Below are 17,665 nucleotides of genomic sequence, written 5' to 3'. Positions count from 1 at the left end.
GAATGAAAGTAACATCCTAAATGTCCTGTAGCCTCCCGTTTATAGATGTGGTGCACAACACACCGATAAACAAGACTCTACTAGACACGATCTGTGGACACTCCGAGGACAAACCGCTCTGATACCACTTTTGTCACGACCCAGCCCCGTGGGCCGCGACTGGCGCCCTACTTGGGCACCCAGACCTGGTTACATATTCCAGTTACATACAAACGATTAGCCAAAGCCAGTAAGGCTACATAAACAGACTTGGTCCATTTCCAGGAAAATTTCGGCAGAGTTTCCTCTGTTTTACGGACTACCCAGTATATCCTGCATGCAGAAAATACCAACAAAAGCCACTCAGGGCTAACAGGACAATATATATACATATATCAAACGCGGACTGGCCGCCTCGGCGTATAGAATCGCCTAATCAAAACATGCGGACTGGCCGCCTCAGTATATGAGAATCGCACAACGACATGTTCACATAACCATACCTAAGGACCATAACCCACAACCCTGTCCACAGACCTCTAACAGACCGACAGAATCATATGGCGGGACAGGGCCCCGCCGTACCCAAACAGCCAAATATACAAAATATATACAGCAACAGATGTCTATACCAGAAGTGGACTCCGGATCAAGTAGGAGTACTCCGAGATAGCAGAAAAGTGGAGCCTACAATGGGGGATCACCAATGTCTGTACCTGCGGGCATAAAACGCAGCCCCCCGCAGAAAAGGGGGTCAGTACGAAATATGTACTGAGTATGTAAAGCACGGAGTACAGAAATATGGATCAAAACTGATAGCAAACCAGACAGTAAAGTGGAGTATAAACCGGTACATCAAAATCAGTGTCAAAATCACATACATATACGTAATGCAAATGAAATCATGCAAACGTTACAGAACGTGGTCGCCACTCCGACGCAGGCGCCACACACAGCATAACACCAGAAGGTTTCAAATCTCCGTACATCCCCGAACACAAACATAATCATAGGTGAGTGTATTGCATCACGAGCCATATCACAGCATAACTCCAAACGGTCCTGGCCCTATGGCGAAGCCTCGGGAACCGTAGCACAGCATACGACCGAATTATCACAAAGCGCACGAATCAAAACCGGCCCGGGAACCGGTGAACGAAGTCATAACAAGGCACGAGCGGAGTCGTGAGCGGACAATGCAAATCATATTTCAAAATAGTCTTTCAAAACATGATAGTCTCATAAATTATTTCATAATACAAAATAATCGCATACTTAGTCAATATAAAGTTCCATTTCACGAAACATTTCCAAGGTAGTACGTATAGCTCAAAACGTAACTTAGCATATCGTAACATTCAAAATACATCCCGTAGGAGGAAGTTCCAAAATCGAAAGTGCTATTCCAAACGTTATTCAAAAAGACAGCCCAATGAGACACATAGGGCGTCTCGGGGTTAGCGGGCCCACCTCGAGTCAAGTGAGGTGACGAACATATTTTTACGAACATTTATATGCCAGGGGTCATACATAATCATTACTAGGTTACCCGACCACATTTCGATATGTTGGAGGCGAATGGTGGCATTCTAGCCAAAATAGAGCCCTTAGGCTTCAATTGAATTGAATGAATAGTAACTTTTCTGTGGATCGGGTTTCGAGGAACAAAATGATTCGGAGGGTCTCATATTCGACTAACATACTAGGATATGCCAAATGAAGGAGTGGGAAGCTTTACATACCTCACAGACGTCGTAAGCCCTTCCAAAAGTCCAGTCCCGTTTCGTCAAAAATCTGCAAATGGTCAAAGTTACCAATTGAGATTCTTAGGCTTAAAATTTCCATTAACTTGATTTTTGTCTACCGAAATTTCGGCAGCATTTCCCCTATGAATCTAACACCCCCGAGACTTAGCTCGGCTCAAAATACACCAACTACAACAACCCAAACGTCACAGCAACGCAACTACAATTTAAAGCATTCTAGTTTCAAGATTCTACCTTAATACACAAGTCGACAATTTTCATTCAAATTTCACAATTTCTAAACTTATGTCTACATTATGGTATTCATTCACTCACTTAAAATTATTCAATCACATTCCAACTACAATCCAAGCCATACACCAAAAAATTGCTCCAAGACCCACAACTTCCCCATAACCATCGAAACTCACAACAAACGTTCTAACTTGTGTCATTTCATTCCGAATTCATTAATATCAACCATAAATCATATTTAAAGCCTTTAGCATCAAAGATATACAATGATATACACAGTTATACCGAAGGTATACACTTTCCGATAACGTCCAAAACCATTTCCCAACGCCACTTTAGTTCATCAATCGATTATTTATGACATAAAAGTCACGACGACGCATTAAGCAGACTAAGCAAGATCAATTCACATTTATTTCCTCTTCTTAAGGGCACACGGCCACCACACCAATCACACACACACACACGGCTTCATACACACCATCAAACAACGGAATTCACGTCTATTACCAATCCTTAACACATTTATGTCAATTCCATAACATTAAAAGGGCCAAATTCTTACCTTTCCTTGAAATTTCAATTCGCCGCACACGTCGCTCTTTCGCCAAGCCAATTATATCAAGTTGGAGAGCGTCTCGAACTTACTACGAATATGAGAGAAACAAGATTTTTAGATTAAACACAAGGCAAGAAAAAAAATTTGAAGGAGGGGAAAGGGGTTCGGCCGAGAGGGAGTATTATGATTTCTTGGAAATTTTGATCTTGTTTTCTAGAAAATCCCAAGCATTTGCATCATATATATCCACTTAATAGTCATGTGCATAGCACATGACATAAACTAATGGATTTGGGCTTTGCCATGGCCGGCCCTCACTTGATTTTTGGGCCTTGTTTTTGCATTGAATTATCTTGGGCCCAATTCTTAAAATGCCCCGTTTTCAAATTCCCGAAACTAATTTACGGAGTTCCAAATTTATCCTTGGCCCTTCCCGAGGTTTTAGCATTTAAAGATTCCACAACCAACATAGCCATATTCACAAAAATTAAATTAGGTCCTTCTAACACCCGAGTCATAATTATTTCACGATTTTTAATTATACGAAAACGCGGGATATAACATCAAACCTCATGCATGTGTTATGATAAGGTAAACATTTTTACAATAAGCACATTATTATGACTATTTTATGATAAGCATGGCATGAGCATTGCATACCGGGCCTAGTTGGCCGGGCAGACACCGCTTCGGCGGGCGGCGATACGGATACACCATGACCTTCGGGCGGGGGCAGACACCACTAGTGGGCGGCATGAGATGGTAGCCCAGACGCGGGAGGCCTGGACGCGGGCTTATATTATTGATTATCACACCGTTCCGACATGGGCGGGCAGCTTGCATATGATGCATACATGTTACGATGATAAGTATGAGTAAGACAGCATGCATTATTCCATGTATGATTTTCAGTCAGATCCATATGCTTTATATTGATGCTCTCATTATATTATTGATGCCTTTCTTCACTGTTCATGCCTCTCATACTCAGTACAATATTCGTACTGACGTCCCTTCTTTGGACGATATATTCATGCCCACAGGTAGACAGGAAGGCGAGCTTGATCCAGATACTTAGGAGCTGTCAGCTGTTGAGAGCACTCCATTGTTCGAAGGTGCTTATGGCTATTCTTTTGATGTACATATACATATGCATATTTTGGGCACGACGGAGTCTCGTTCCGTCTGTTTATATAGTATGTCAGTAGAGGCTCGTAGATATGCAGTATGGGTTAGATGGTTTCACAAAAATGCTATTATTGTATATTTTATTTTGATGGCCAAGGGGCAATGTATATAAGTATTTATATTTTATTTAAAATATGATTTCTCATGCTTTTTGTATACTAAGTTGGTAATAGAATATTGAGTGAGTAAGATAAGTAGTAGAGTGAGCGGTGCTCGGTAACTAGCTCCGGGTACCCGTCGCGGCCCCTAGTCGGGTCGTGACACTTACCATCTATTCTCATGATGCTTACTCATTGATTGATCCGGGTTCAAATTTATCCTATGTGACCCCTTATTTTGCTCTTGATATGGGTCTGAAACCCGAACCTTTGTTGGAATCTTTTGTTGTTCATACACCTTCTGGTGTTCATGTTATTGCTTTTTGAGTGTATAGAAATTGTGTTGTTGTGATTAAGGGACGTAAGACTATGGCTGATTTGTATGAACTTGAGATTGTGGAATTTGATATAATTATGGGGATGGACTGGTTGTCCGCGTGTTATGCTAATATGGATTATCGCCATAAGTTAGTTCGTTTTGCCTCTCCCGATGAGCCTGTTATCGTGTGGGAGAGTGAAATTGCTAAGCTAAGGGGTAGATTTATTTCTTATCTTAAGGCTCATAAGATGATTACTAAGGGGTGTATTTACCATTTGGTTGCTGTTAATGATACGAAAGTCGTAATACTTGAATTTGCATCTGTTCCCATAGTTAGTGATTATCCCAAAGTGTTTCCCGAAGATCTCCCTGGTATCCCACCTGATAGGGTTATTGATTTTGGGATTGATGTTATTCTCGACACCCAACATATTTTTATTCCACCTTATCGTATGGCTCCAGCGGAGCTAAGGGAGTTAAAGGATCAGTTGAAGGACTTGTTGGATAAAGGTTTCATCCGACCAAGTTCCTCACCTTGGGGGTTCTCCAGTCTTGTTTGTTAGAAACAAAGATGGTTCCCTTAGGATGTGTGTTGCTTACCGTCAACGTAATAAATTGACCATTAAGAATAAATATCCTTTGCCTAAGATAGATGATCTATATGACCAACTTCAGGGTGCTAAGTTCTTTTCAAAGATTGACCTAAGGTCTGGGTATCACCAATTACAGAAAAAAGAAAAGGATATCCAGAAAACCGCTTTCCGTACTCGTTAAGGGCACTTTGAGTTTATAGTAATGTCCTTTGGGTTGACTAATACGCCTGCTGTATTCATGGATTTGATGAAATGTGTGTTTAAGACTTATCTAGACTGCTTCATTATTGTGTTTATTGATGATATTTTGGTGTATTCTAAAAGTCGTGAGGATCATGCAAATCACTTGAGGATAACTTTGACAACACTTAAGGAGAACGAGCTTTATGCAAAATTCTCAAAGTGTGAATTCTGGCTTGAGTATGTGGCTTTCTTGGGTCATGTGGTGACTGGTGACGGCATTAAAATAGACCCTCAGTGTTACACCTCGGGAATTCCCCCGTGAACGTACAGTGAATAGACTAACGAAGAATACGAGTATATGATGTTTTAATAAGAAAGGAACGACGTTTGACGACCCTAAGTAAGATTTCAAAGGCAATTGCAATGAAAGGTAGGTTATGCTCCACAATGACTAATTATAGGTTTTGGAAATTGCCAAAGGGTAGGTTTATTTCCTAGTTCGAGTTCAAGAAAAAAGATCACGAAAGAATGTGTATGTCATTTAGTTCGAGTTCAAGATGTAGAAGTTGAATCGCCGACTCTTCAGACAGTTCCTGTAGTAAACGAATTTCCGAATGGGTTTCCCGGAAGAGCTTCCAGGCCTTCCTCCCGAGCGGGAGATTGATTTCGCAATTGATGTTTTGCCGGGCACCAAGCACATATCTATTCCTCCTTATAGAATGGCTCCCGCAAAATTGAGAGAGTTGAAGGAGCAATTAAAGGACTTGCTTGAGAAAGGCTTTATTAGGCCTAGTTTATCCCCATGGGGAGCACCCGTATTGTTTGTCTGAAAGAAATATGGCTCCTTGAGAATGTGCATTGATTACCGACAATTGAATAAGGTGACAATTAAGAACAAGTATCCTCTTCCGAGGATTGATGACTTATTTGATCAATTGCAAGGTGCCAAATGGTTTTCAAAGATTTATTTGAGGTCCGGGTATCATCAAGTGAGAGTTAGGGAGAAAGATATCCGTAAGACAGCCTTTAGAACAAGATATGGTCATTTTGTGTTCTGGGTGATGTCATTTGGGCTAACTAATGCGTCGGCGGCATTTATGGATCTGATGAACAATGTGTTCAGGCCTTTTCTGAATTTATTTATGATCGTATTTATCGACGACATCTTGGTATATTCTAGATCCGAGGCAAAACATGCGAATCATTTGCGTATTGTTCTCGGAGTCCTTAAAACTCGAGAGTTGTTCGCAATGTTTTCCAAATGCGAGTTTTGGTTGATCTAAGTGGCTTTTCTGGGGCATATTGTGGCAGCTGATGGTATTCGAGTGGATAGTCAAAAGATTGAGGCCGTGAAGACTTGGCCAAGGCCCATAACTCCTACGGAGGTTCGTAGCTTTCTGGGCTTAGCAAGTTATTACAGGAGATTTGTTGAAGTTTTTTCTTCTATTTATACACCACTCACAAAGTTGACCCAGAAATCGGCAAAGTTTCAATGGACAGATGCTTGTGAGCGTAGCTTCTAAGAGTTGAAAAGTAGATTGACTTCCGCCCCAGTCTTGACACTTCCAGAGGGATTGGAAGGATATGTTGTTTATTGTAATGCTTCAGGTGTTAGGCTAGGCTGTGTATTGATGCAACGTGGTAAAGTGATTGCGTATGCTTCAAGGCAATTACGGAAACATGAGCGGAATTATCCAACCCATGATTTATAATTGGCCGCAGTGGTTCATGCGTTAAAGATATGGAGACATTATTTATATGGTGTCCATGTGGATATTTATACAGATCATAAGAGTCTACAATATATCTTCAAGCATTAAGAGCTGAATTTACGGCAACGACGTTGGTTGGAATTGCTAAAAGATTATAATGTTGATATCTTGTATCACCCCAGAAAGGAAAATGTTGTAGCTGATGCTCTTAGCCACAGATCTATGGGAAGTTTGTGCGATGTACGACCCGAGAGGAGAGAAATGACTCGTGAACTCCAGCAGTTAGCTAGCCTAGGAGTTCGAGTAGTGGACTCAGGTAGCAGGGGGACTACTATCCAGAATTCAGCAGCCTCATAGCTAGTGGCAGAAGTGAAAGAGCGACAATATGAAGATCCCATGCTAATGCATTATAGAGATACACTCCCTTAGAAAAAGGAGTCATCATTTGATATCACAGGAGACGGAGTTCTCCGATGCCGAGGTAGAGTATGCGTTCCTGATGTGGCAAGATTACGCCACCAGGTATTGAGGGAAGCTTATTGTTCCCATTACCCTGTACACCCCGGTGCGACGAAAATGTATCATGATCTTCGATCTGTATATTGGTGGAATGGAATGAAGAAAGATATAGCAGAATTCGTAGTTCAATGTCCTAATTGTCAGCAAGTGAAAATCGAGCACCAAAGGCCGGGTGGATTGTTACAAGCTATAGAAATCCCAACCTGGAAGTGGGAAGTGATTAACATGGACTTCATTACAGGCTTACCCCGTTCTCGACGCAAGTATGACTCTATATGGGTGATTGTAGATAGGCTCACAAAGTCAGCTCATTTCTTATCGGTCAGAACGACCTATGTGGTAGAATATTATGCAAGGATTTATGTTAAAGAGATAGTGAGACTCCATGGTGTTCCAACGTCTATTATCTCTGATAGAGGGACTCAGTTTACAGCAAATTTTTGGAAGTCTTTCCAAGAAGGTCTAGGGACCCAAGTGAGCCTTAGTACGGCATTTCACCCGCACACTGATGGACAAGCCGAGCATACCATTCAGACTCTTGAAGATATGTTGCGGGCATGTATGATAGATTTTGGAGGAAATTGGGATGACCATTTGCCACTCATCAAATTTGGTTACAATAACAGTTATCATTCCAGCATCCAAATTGTCACAACCCGACTAGGGGCCGTGACGAGTACCCGATACTTGTACCGAGCACCCCTTGCTTATCCTTTTACTTTTCCTCTTAGCAGGCCGTATGAACTGTGCCATATTTTTGTTTTTGAACATTAGCAGCATCATTATGAGCATAGACTAGTCAACTTCATTATCACTTTCTACAACAACATTAACATGCTAGAACACCATATATCTAACTGTACCTGACTGACTGTACATATCTGTCTACGAGCCTCTAGACATAGTACACTTATACATAGAAAGGGTCGAGTACTGTCGTGCCCGAAAATACATACACAAAATAGTACCACGAAAGTGGGGCTCCGGAACAACAGGAGCGCTGTCAACACTGCTGGTAAGGCTTCTAAAGATCAAATTCGCCTGTCTGCTGACCTACGCTGCATGAAACGCAGCGTCCATAAGAAGGGACGTCAGTACGAATAGTGTACCGAGTATGTAAGGCATTAATAGTAGCATACGGAAAGTATAAAACGGAAATAACGACATAAGAGGATAATAGCACATGTCCTGAGGTAAAAACATAACCTGTATATATATATACCCTTGGCAGGTGCTATGCGTACTTAGCTTTCCCTTAAGAATATTTCCTTGTTCATATACATATACATATAAAATAGGACATCTCATATTGCCGAGGCGTCGGCAGCCGATCCATTTAACCATAAATATACACATCCCGCGTCCGGGCATCCCGCGTCCGGGACGATATCATATCATGTAATGCCAACTGATCAGGTGGATATGCGTTCATAACGCTCTGCCCTTACCTCCATTTCCCCCGTATACATATGCATATATCATGTACATATATCAACGTCTATAGCGCTCTAGCTCTTTTATCATATACATATACGTGTGTCATGTGCATGTATCAGCGTCTATAGCGCTCTAGCTCTTTCGTCATGTGCATATTTTAAAAATATATACACATATCTTACATACATTTACATGTCTTATATGCATTTACGTATCCTATATACATGTCTCATAGGCACGCAGGAAAGCCCAAAGAAGAATCATGTAGTCATCGGAGTGACGTAAGGTCGGTGACCTCCAATTATATTATAGAACACTCGTGATCGTTTTGTCTCACCTTGAAGGAACGAGTATTTTAAGGTGAGACTATCAACGGGGAATAATATTAAAGTAAACGTAGAATGAAATCGGGGCATCATAGATGACAGTTCATAGACTTTGAAATCTTTTAGAAAATAAAGTCATAGCTAGGAAATATAAATAATATTCAAAAATTAGTTTATCATTTTCATGTTTACATAAGATACTTAGCTTAGTCATCTTAGTCATAGAGTCGTTCCGGTAGTACGTATCATAGGCATATTCTCTTATCTAACATCATTGTTATCATTATCGTCATGGAAGTGCCCTCGTTAGAGGAGTCATAGTATTTATCATTTGGTAATGAAATCGGGATCAAAGGTTCCCTTTGGATTCACTTCAAGTAAGTCAAGCAAGACTGTAAGGAAAAATCCGAGAGTAGCGGGCCCACCTCGGGCCGGATGAGGTAGCGTATACGATTTATGTATGTTACGTGTCATAGCGTTACTTGTGAGGGTCTTAGGGTAATCGGGTCCCATTTATGTAAGTTCTAAGGGTGTAGGAGGTTTTTCCAACAATTGGCACACTTTCTAGTTCAATTCTATTGAACAAAAAGTGGAAAACTTTAGGTGCGGATTCCGGGGAACCGAGTTGTCCCCGAGGCTCGTACCCAACTTATTTCAACTAAGACATGCCATAGAAAGAAGGGTGAAGCCTTACATACCTCTTTCCGCTTCTTTTGCTATTCCGAATTCAAGCTGCAAATCCGCCAAAATCTGCGATTTGGTCACATTTACCCAAATTTTCATTAGGGTACTTAGAGTTAGAATCTTAAGGAAACACTTGGCTACCGAAATTTCGGCAGCATTTCCTCTGTAAATACACCATCCTCAACATTTACCTAGCAAGTTTTCAATCAACAACAACCCGGGAATTCAAACCCGGCCAAACTATTAACATAACTCAACCACACTAACAATTTCCATATTCAATCCAAGATACATTATAACAACTTAATCAACTTACTACTTCTTTCAAAACCTTCCAACTCCAATGAAAACAATAACAACCTTATAATATATATTCCAACAACACCATACTAATATCATTATCTTCCATACATGTAAGAACATAATATTCAATTTACATAATCTTCCAAGACAAGCCTCCAACTACTAATACTTCACTAAGCTCATTAGGCTTTTGTTTGCAATATAAAATCCACAACACAACAACCAGCATACTAAATAAAACTTGCTCACCATGCATTCATGATTCACCAAATATACACGGCTATACATGTGATATACAACTCACCGCCACACAACTATATTCTTGCTATTCATGAATTTCAGTCACCTTTGCACACTACAACATGCAAAAATATCCATAACATGTAAAGAATAAGTTCTTACCTTCTTCCTTGATCTTTCACTTAGCTAAGTCTTGCAACTTGCTAGAATATGAATTTTTCTTGCTCCAAAGACCACTCCACCTTGCTAGGAATCCTTTAATTGGTAGAAAATAATTTTTGAAGAAAATTTTGTCAATTTTCTTGTCAATTTTTGCACTTGGCCGAAATGGCCTTGGAGATTTCTCCTTCTTTCCTTTTTCTCAAGTGTTCTTGAAGTTTCTAATGAGATATGACTCATTAATTGATCCTTTATATTAATTATCACATGGATAATTAATAAAATCATGGGCTTGGGCCATGTTGGCCGGCCATCCCTCACAAATTTGGGCCTTATTATTATTTTTTGATTTTTTTGGGCCAACCCGGTTGGTCCCGAGTTGGGCCTAGCCGACTGACCTTTCGACCTTAAAACGTCCATATCTCCTTGTACCGACGTCACCTGGGGACCCACGACCTATGGTTGGAAAGCTAATTCAATTATCTACAACTTCTATATCTTGGTACTCTTCCAAATTCCAAACTTATAATACCGTTTTTTCCCCTTGAAGTCAGATCACCCGAAAACGTTTTCTTAAAAATATTCGTTTGGAGGACTTCCACTTTGATTTGGCCCAAGGGTCCTTCTTGAGTCGTGTTTAACTTCTCATATGTGATTCATATGAATTTTTTTAGATGTCCCAAAAAAAATCTCGATGTGTGGGTCCCACCTCAGCAAATAATTCAAAAATACGGGATATAACACAAATGGCACCATATGAAGCTTTATATGGGCGAAAGTGTAGATCCCCAATTGGGTGGTTCGAAACAGGAGAGGCTAGACTGATAGGGCCAGACTTGGTCCAGCAAGCCATAGAGAAAGTCAAGCTTATACAAGATCGGTTACTAGAAGCCCAAAGTCGTCAAAAGTCCTATGCGGATAATCGCCAAAGAGACTTAGAGTTCCAAGTGAAAGATTGGGTATTCTTGAAAGTGTCACCGATGAAAGGTGTAATGAGATTTGGCAAAAAGGGGAAGCTTAGTCCCCGGTACATTGGACCTTGTAAGATTTTGCGCAAAGTGGGCAAAGTGGCCTACGAATTAGATCTACCTCCGGATTTGGAGTCAGTTCACCCAGTTTTCCATGTCTCGATGCTTCCAAAATGTGTTGGAGATCCTACTAGGATCATCCCAATAAGCGATGTGCATGTGACAGAAAAGTTGGCTTACGAAGAAGTGCCCATTGCCATAGATAGGCAAGTACGGAGGCTTAGAAACAAAGAAGTGGCCTCAGTTAAGTTTTTATGGAGAAGCAGAAAACGCGAAGAAATGACATGGGAAGCGGAAGAAAGTATACGATCCAGATACCCTCATTTATTTCATCCCTTGGGAGAGATTCAAGATGAAACATCAGCGGTATGAGGTATGTATGATTTCCTTTTCATGCTTTTGGTCGTGTGTTTCCATAGATATGTTGATATTGTGACGTAGCCCTATGAGGCGATGATATTTTGGATTGTTGTGACAGGTTGGTAGTGCCATATTATAGGGGAAACTCTGGCGAAATTTCTATAGAATCCCCGAAGACTTTAACATTCGAGGACGAATGTTCTTAAGAGGGGGAGAATGTTACACCTCGGGAATTCCCCCGTGAACGTACAGTGAATAGACTAACGAAGAATACGACTATATGATGTTTTAATTAGAAGGAAACGACGTTTGACGACCCTAAGTAAGATTTCAAAGGCAAATGCAATGAAAGGTAGGTTATGCTCCACAATGACTAATTATAGGTTTTGGAAATGTGAAAAGTTGCAGGTTTGCATTCTGGCCAGTTGGTCGTAAAATGAAATACGGACCGTAAAGTGGTATACGGTCCGTAAACTGCCATGTCGTATTTCAGCTTCCAAAAACTTCAACTTTCTGTCAAATGCTGGAATGGTTAAAGACGACTTGGATTACGGACCGTAAATTGAAATACGGCCCGTAAACTGAGTCGTAAACCACCATGTCCTCAGCCTGACTTTCTGTTTCTGTCATCCTTAAATACGACCACAAAATACGGTCCGTAAACTGGAATACGGACCGTAAACTGTGTTTACGACCACTGTGCACTTTCGACGACTGTTCATTAAAGATCAGATTTTTGGGTTATTATTAAGAGACCAAGTTCATTATTTCATTACCACATGACACCCCCCTTCTATCTAAAACCTCTCTCTACATTTATTCCACAAGGATTCAAGGATTATTAGTGAACAACAAAATAAACTAAGTGAATCAAGTATAACAAAATCCATTAAGGATCATACAAGTCAAGAAATCTCATTGGAGATAAACTAGGGTTTTGCTCAAGTAGACTATTATCAACCAAGGCTTGTTCCTACGACATCTAAGGTAAGATTTATGATGTTTCTATGTTGTTTAAGGTATTTAAGAGTTGAAATACTTGGATTGTAGAGAGGTATGGCAAAATGGGTCATGAATGTGGAATAGTGCCATTTTGAGAAATAGTTTGAATTAAGTTATGAGTCTTGATGTATTGTAATGTAAATGTGTTATAAATGATGTTGAGAACATGAGATGAGCAATGTATGTGAATGGACATAGTCGTGCGTTATGGCCATGGATATGGATGATTGAAAAGTGAGGCTAGAATATGGATAATGTGGATGAATAATGACTATTGTTGTAGTATTGTGAATGTATTGTTGACGTTTGAGAGTTGAAATACACTATAGAGGAATGTCGTATAAATAGAGGAGACGTTGCCAATTTTCTCTAGTTTAGTCATGTATGCTAGCTATCGATTCTGATGATATTATGACTTTAATGAAGGTAGAAACGTGAGCTTCGAAGGAGAATGTGCAAGTGCTAAATAGTTGAACGGAAAGGTATGTAAGGCTAACCCTTCTTTCATAAGGCATGGTTCTTCGGTGAAACATATAAAACTTTCATAAGTCTATGATGTCTCATAAATGATTCGATCTTCCGAGCTATTAAGCTCACGATTCTTGATATGCTACGATTGTACTAAGTTCCTCGTATGACGAGTAGGCCTATAAAGATAAGTGGCCGGGTAGTATGTGTATAGATGCACTACAAGAAAAATGACTTTTAGCGAGGGAAAATCCAGTCGTTAAAGGTCCAAATCTGGTTGTCACAGGTCGTTAAAAGCCCCGTTGTTAATAGTTAACGACCGGATTGCAAGTCCGGTCGTTAAATACCTTTAACGATGGCCAAAATTCCGGTCATTAGTTTTTATTTTAGCGACCACTTTCCCGTCGTTAATTGCCAAATTTCCTTCGTTAATGCCTATTTAAACATTTGACGATCCAGTCGTTAAAGAGTTATAAAGACCACATTTCCCTTCAATAATGTGTAATTGTAATAAATATAATTACATAAATTTATATTTTTTCATATAGTTATCCAATAGTAATCATTATTTCATATGCTCACTCAAGCATATACAACACACTCACATATGAAAATAGACCAAAAATAATCAAAATTCATATAAATTTTCATTGTTAAATTACAATGAACAAAAGGATTACACTGTTAGAAAATATACCCATCCAAATTGCATGACACTACTTTTATTAATTCCAAAAAGCAGAGACAATAGATCCCTAGTACGATGTACAAATAACGACATCTTTAAACCACAACAAACAAAACAAAACCTATTGTATACAAATTTGCTCCGCACTTTCTTCCGGGACAGGTTCTTCAGATTTCAAATTCTTGATCTGTTAAAAGAACAAGTTCATGTTAGTTTAGTGACAAAACTCCTACTAGCTACTTCATTTAGTAAACAAATGAATAATTTAATCACCAAATTAACTAAATAATTGTATTGAAAATTGTTTGATCAACATCAGTCAATCAATAGTCTCCAAAAGTTTTATCTTTTATGTTTAAGTAGGATGAAATTTAGACTTCAAGCCAAAGAAGTTCCAAAATTTCAAGGCAGAGAAGGTTATAAGTTGTTATCAAGGCAAAGATGGATTCATGTTGCAATATGAGAATTTGACTGTCACAGATTAAAGATTATGAAAAGAAAGAAGACAATCAAGAGTTAATATTCAGGCTTATCCAAAATTTCAAGGTAGAGAAGGTTAGTTGTTATCAAGGCAAAGATGGATTCATGTTGCAATATGAGAATTTGACTGTCACAGATTAAAGATTATGAAAAGAAAGAAGACAATCAAGAGTTAATATTCATACTTACAAATAAGCAAGTGTGAAGAGTTGTCTTCACTTTTCTTTTTTGTATCTCCAGCTGCTGATCCAATCCTAAAATGGAGCAAAAGACTTGATAACGTACATAATAAAAATGATTACAAGGTTGCAAAATAGGAAAAAAAGGGAAGGATTTGGGATTAAGAAAAAGATGTAAAACAAGTCACAAAAACGATCAGAACAACAAGGCAGGTTATCAAAAGGTTTCAGATCTAACCAAATATTTGGCCAAGATCTTCTGATATAACGTATCGAGTGACTAATGAAGTACCTGAAGAAGACCAAAGTTGCAGTAGGAGAAAAATAGTACCAGAAACACTAATAGTAATAGAAAAGATTAACATCACCATAAGATGGTCTCAAGAATGAATTTACTTGGGGCGAAATACAAGCATAAATGCCCCTGATAAATAAAAATGACCAATGCTAAGATAAATGTGGAAGAAGACTGTAATCCATGTTTCCTTCAGTTCAATGGTACAAGATATGACTAAATTCATTTGCAAATACTTGTCATATAATAGTTGGTAGAAAGCTTACTAACTTATTAAAGTATTTCAGTTAGAATTTTAGCTAGAACAGAATTAAAATCTATAAAAAGTAGTATTCCAGATAGGGTTATAAGAGAGCTCATGCTGCTGCCATCTTGAGCAAGTTCCTATCTCCTTTGGTATCTAAACTTGAAAGAAACTGGAATTCAGTGAAGTTGTTGAAGTTCTGATAATATTCCTACTTCATATAGAATGCTCCCTGTTATAGCAGTGAAACTGAGATAACTTCTCAAAAAGGAAAAGTGAATATTACATACTATTCTAAATGTGGAAGACTCTAAGTGCAAAGTTGAGTTACTAAAATGTACATTAAAAGTTGAACGACATTATTACCCATCATCTAAACGCAATTTCTATAACATTTTTGTACTAAATAGAAAATTTGACCTCCAATAAAAGATAGATGAAACAATTAATTAGGAAGTCAATCACTTATTAACCAATTCATTACGCTTTAACGATAATCTAAAGAGTTGCAAAAAGAAGTTCAACGTATTCCAAATTCTTTTTGATCTATCTGAAAGGTCATTCCTCATTTATTTTACTCAATGTTTCCCCTATACGTGATTTTGAGCTATTTTTTGAAATTCAAATACCTTTGATATTCCAAGCTAAATAAAGCTGGTGTCAATACATTTACGAACTTTGATAAGCCAACGAACTTTGGTCTATTGTGCATATAAATGTCGTGAAACACATGAATTTCTGATATCATATTTTTCTGTTCCAGTTATATTATTCCGAAGTAGGCAGCCATTAACATATTAGCTTCCCTTTTACAGTCCCTCCCAACTCCAGATCAATGTTTCTGCAACGATGACGCTCAATAACATTATTTCACAATAATTCAAAATTATCCATGTCTCTTCTAACACGAACCCTAAATTGAACAAGATATTAATTTATAGCAGCAAAAACATTAGGAATATATTGAATTTGATATTAAAGTAAAATTGAACTTCAATTGAGCACAGAGAGAGAGCACGTGCATGAGTTGGAGAGGAGGGCAGCGGAGAGACTGTGGGGCTTAGGGTTCTTTGAATAGAGTGAAAGAATACGAACTGATATTTTCTTTTTCTCGGTGTGAGGAGTGAGGAGGGTGAGTTTGGAGGAAAAAGTAGCGGATAATTTTTTTATTTAATTAATTACTTTATTTTTAACGACGGGGTATGATGATTTTTAAGTACCGGATATTATCCCCTCGTTAATATTGGACTAAAAATTGGAATCCATGACCGGAAAAAAATTTGGTCGTTACAAGTGTACTTATAACGACCGGATCCATATCCCTTCGTTAAGAAGTGGTCGTTAAAAGGCAAGTTTCTTGTAGTGATGTATATGTATGTATGCTTACGTAACGTGCGCACACCACTGCAGTTGGGTACGGATAACACTGAGCCTTGGTAGGGCCAGCTATGTTTAACACTGAGCCTTGGTTGGCCAGGTAAGTCTGACCACCGAGCCTAGCTATGGTCGGGTACGTGAAGCACCGAACCTTCGGGGTCGGGTATGTTATGTAAATGCTATGTATATGACATAATAATGTATATGATATGATTATGTATACAATATGAATATGAATAACGGTATGTATACGAATACGAGTACTAATATGGAACAGATACGAATATGGATACGGATATTGGGGTATGAGCACAAACACACATTAGAATGGAATGTTTCTATGAAAGGAAAGTAAGTGCCCATGGCGATAATATTACCATCTCCCATCTTGTGCTATTCCTTATGATGTTCATTATGCTTCTACATTGATATTGATCATGCTTTACATACTCAGTACATTCTTCGTACTGACGTCCTTTTGTTTGTGGACGCTGCGTCATGCCCGCAGGTGCACAGGGAGACAGGCTCGATCTATAGCGATATTCTCAGAGACCACCTAGCAGAGCTCCATTTCATTCAGAGCCATAGCTTTTGGGTACTTATTCTTTTGTGTACATAATTATGGGCATAGCGGGGTCCTGTCCGGCTTATGTGATGTGTTATACTCTCTTTAGAGGCTCGTAGTCACGTGTATATGGTTAGATATGTCTGGCCTTGTTGGCCTATATTTTGTATATCATTTTGTTAGCCTTGTCGGCTCATGTACATTGATGTGGCATAGATGCCAATTATGATATAAAGGCATTATTGTCCAATGGGACTAGCATGATGAATGAATAGAAGTATGTTAAATTATGTGGCTCACCTAAATGTAAGTATAAGTGTAAGCCAAGGGGCGCCCGGGTGGGCTAGCACCGGGCGCTCGTCGCGGCCCCATAGACGGGTCGTGGCACTCAGAAAATTTCAGCGGTTAAGGATTGGCCTAGATCAACTAGTGCGATGGAAATTCCTATTTTCTTAGGTTTGGCAAATTATTACCGAAAGTTTGTGGAAGGATTTTCATCAATAGCCTCTTCATTGACTAAATTGACACAGAAGACTGCTAAGTTTCAGTGGTCCAGAGCTTGTGAAAAGAGTTTCCAAGAACTTAAGACAAAGTTGACTTTGGCTCTTACTTTGACGTTACCTTTTGCGTCTCATGGATATGTGGTGTACTGTGATGCTTCAAAAATTGGTTTGGGATGT

General features: G+C 39.1%; 1 long non-coding RNA gene across 2 annotated transcripts in view; it reads right to left on the bottom strand.

The window, feature by feature from the left end:
• Window positions 1–342: 342 nt before the first annotated feature.
• Window positions 343–17,665, bottom strand: part of LOC132605043 (uncharacterized) — a 69,878-nt gene continuing 52,555 nt past the window's right edge. Inside the window, exons 1-2 of one of the 2 annotated variants that reach the window (XR_009568984.1) lie at window positions 1,722–1,779; window positions 343–695 (exon numbers count right to left, since the gene is read on the bottom strand). This is a non-coding gene — a long non-coding RNA (uncharacterized LOC132605043). Of the gene's footprint in view, window positions 696–1,721; window positions 1,780–17,665 lie in introns of those variants that run through there. The other variant, XR_009568983.1, reaches the window with a different exon arrangement.

This window comes from Lycium barbarum, chromosome 8 (assembly GCF_019175385.1).
Source record: "Lycium barbarum isolate Lr01 chromosome 8, ASM1917538v2, whole genome shotgun sequence".
Taxonomy (NCBI): Eukaryota; Viridiplantae; Streptophyta; class Magnoliopsida; order Solanales; family Solanaceae; genus Lycium; species Lycium barbarum.
Note: the sequence above shows the minus strand (reverse complement) of the source record. Positions and strands in the feature narration are given on the sequence as shown.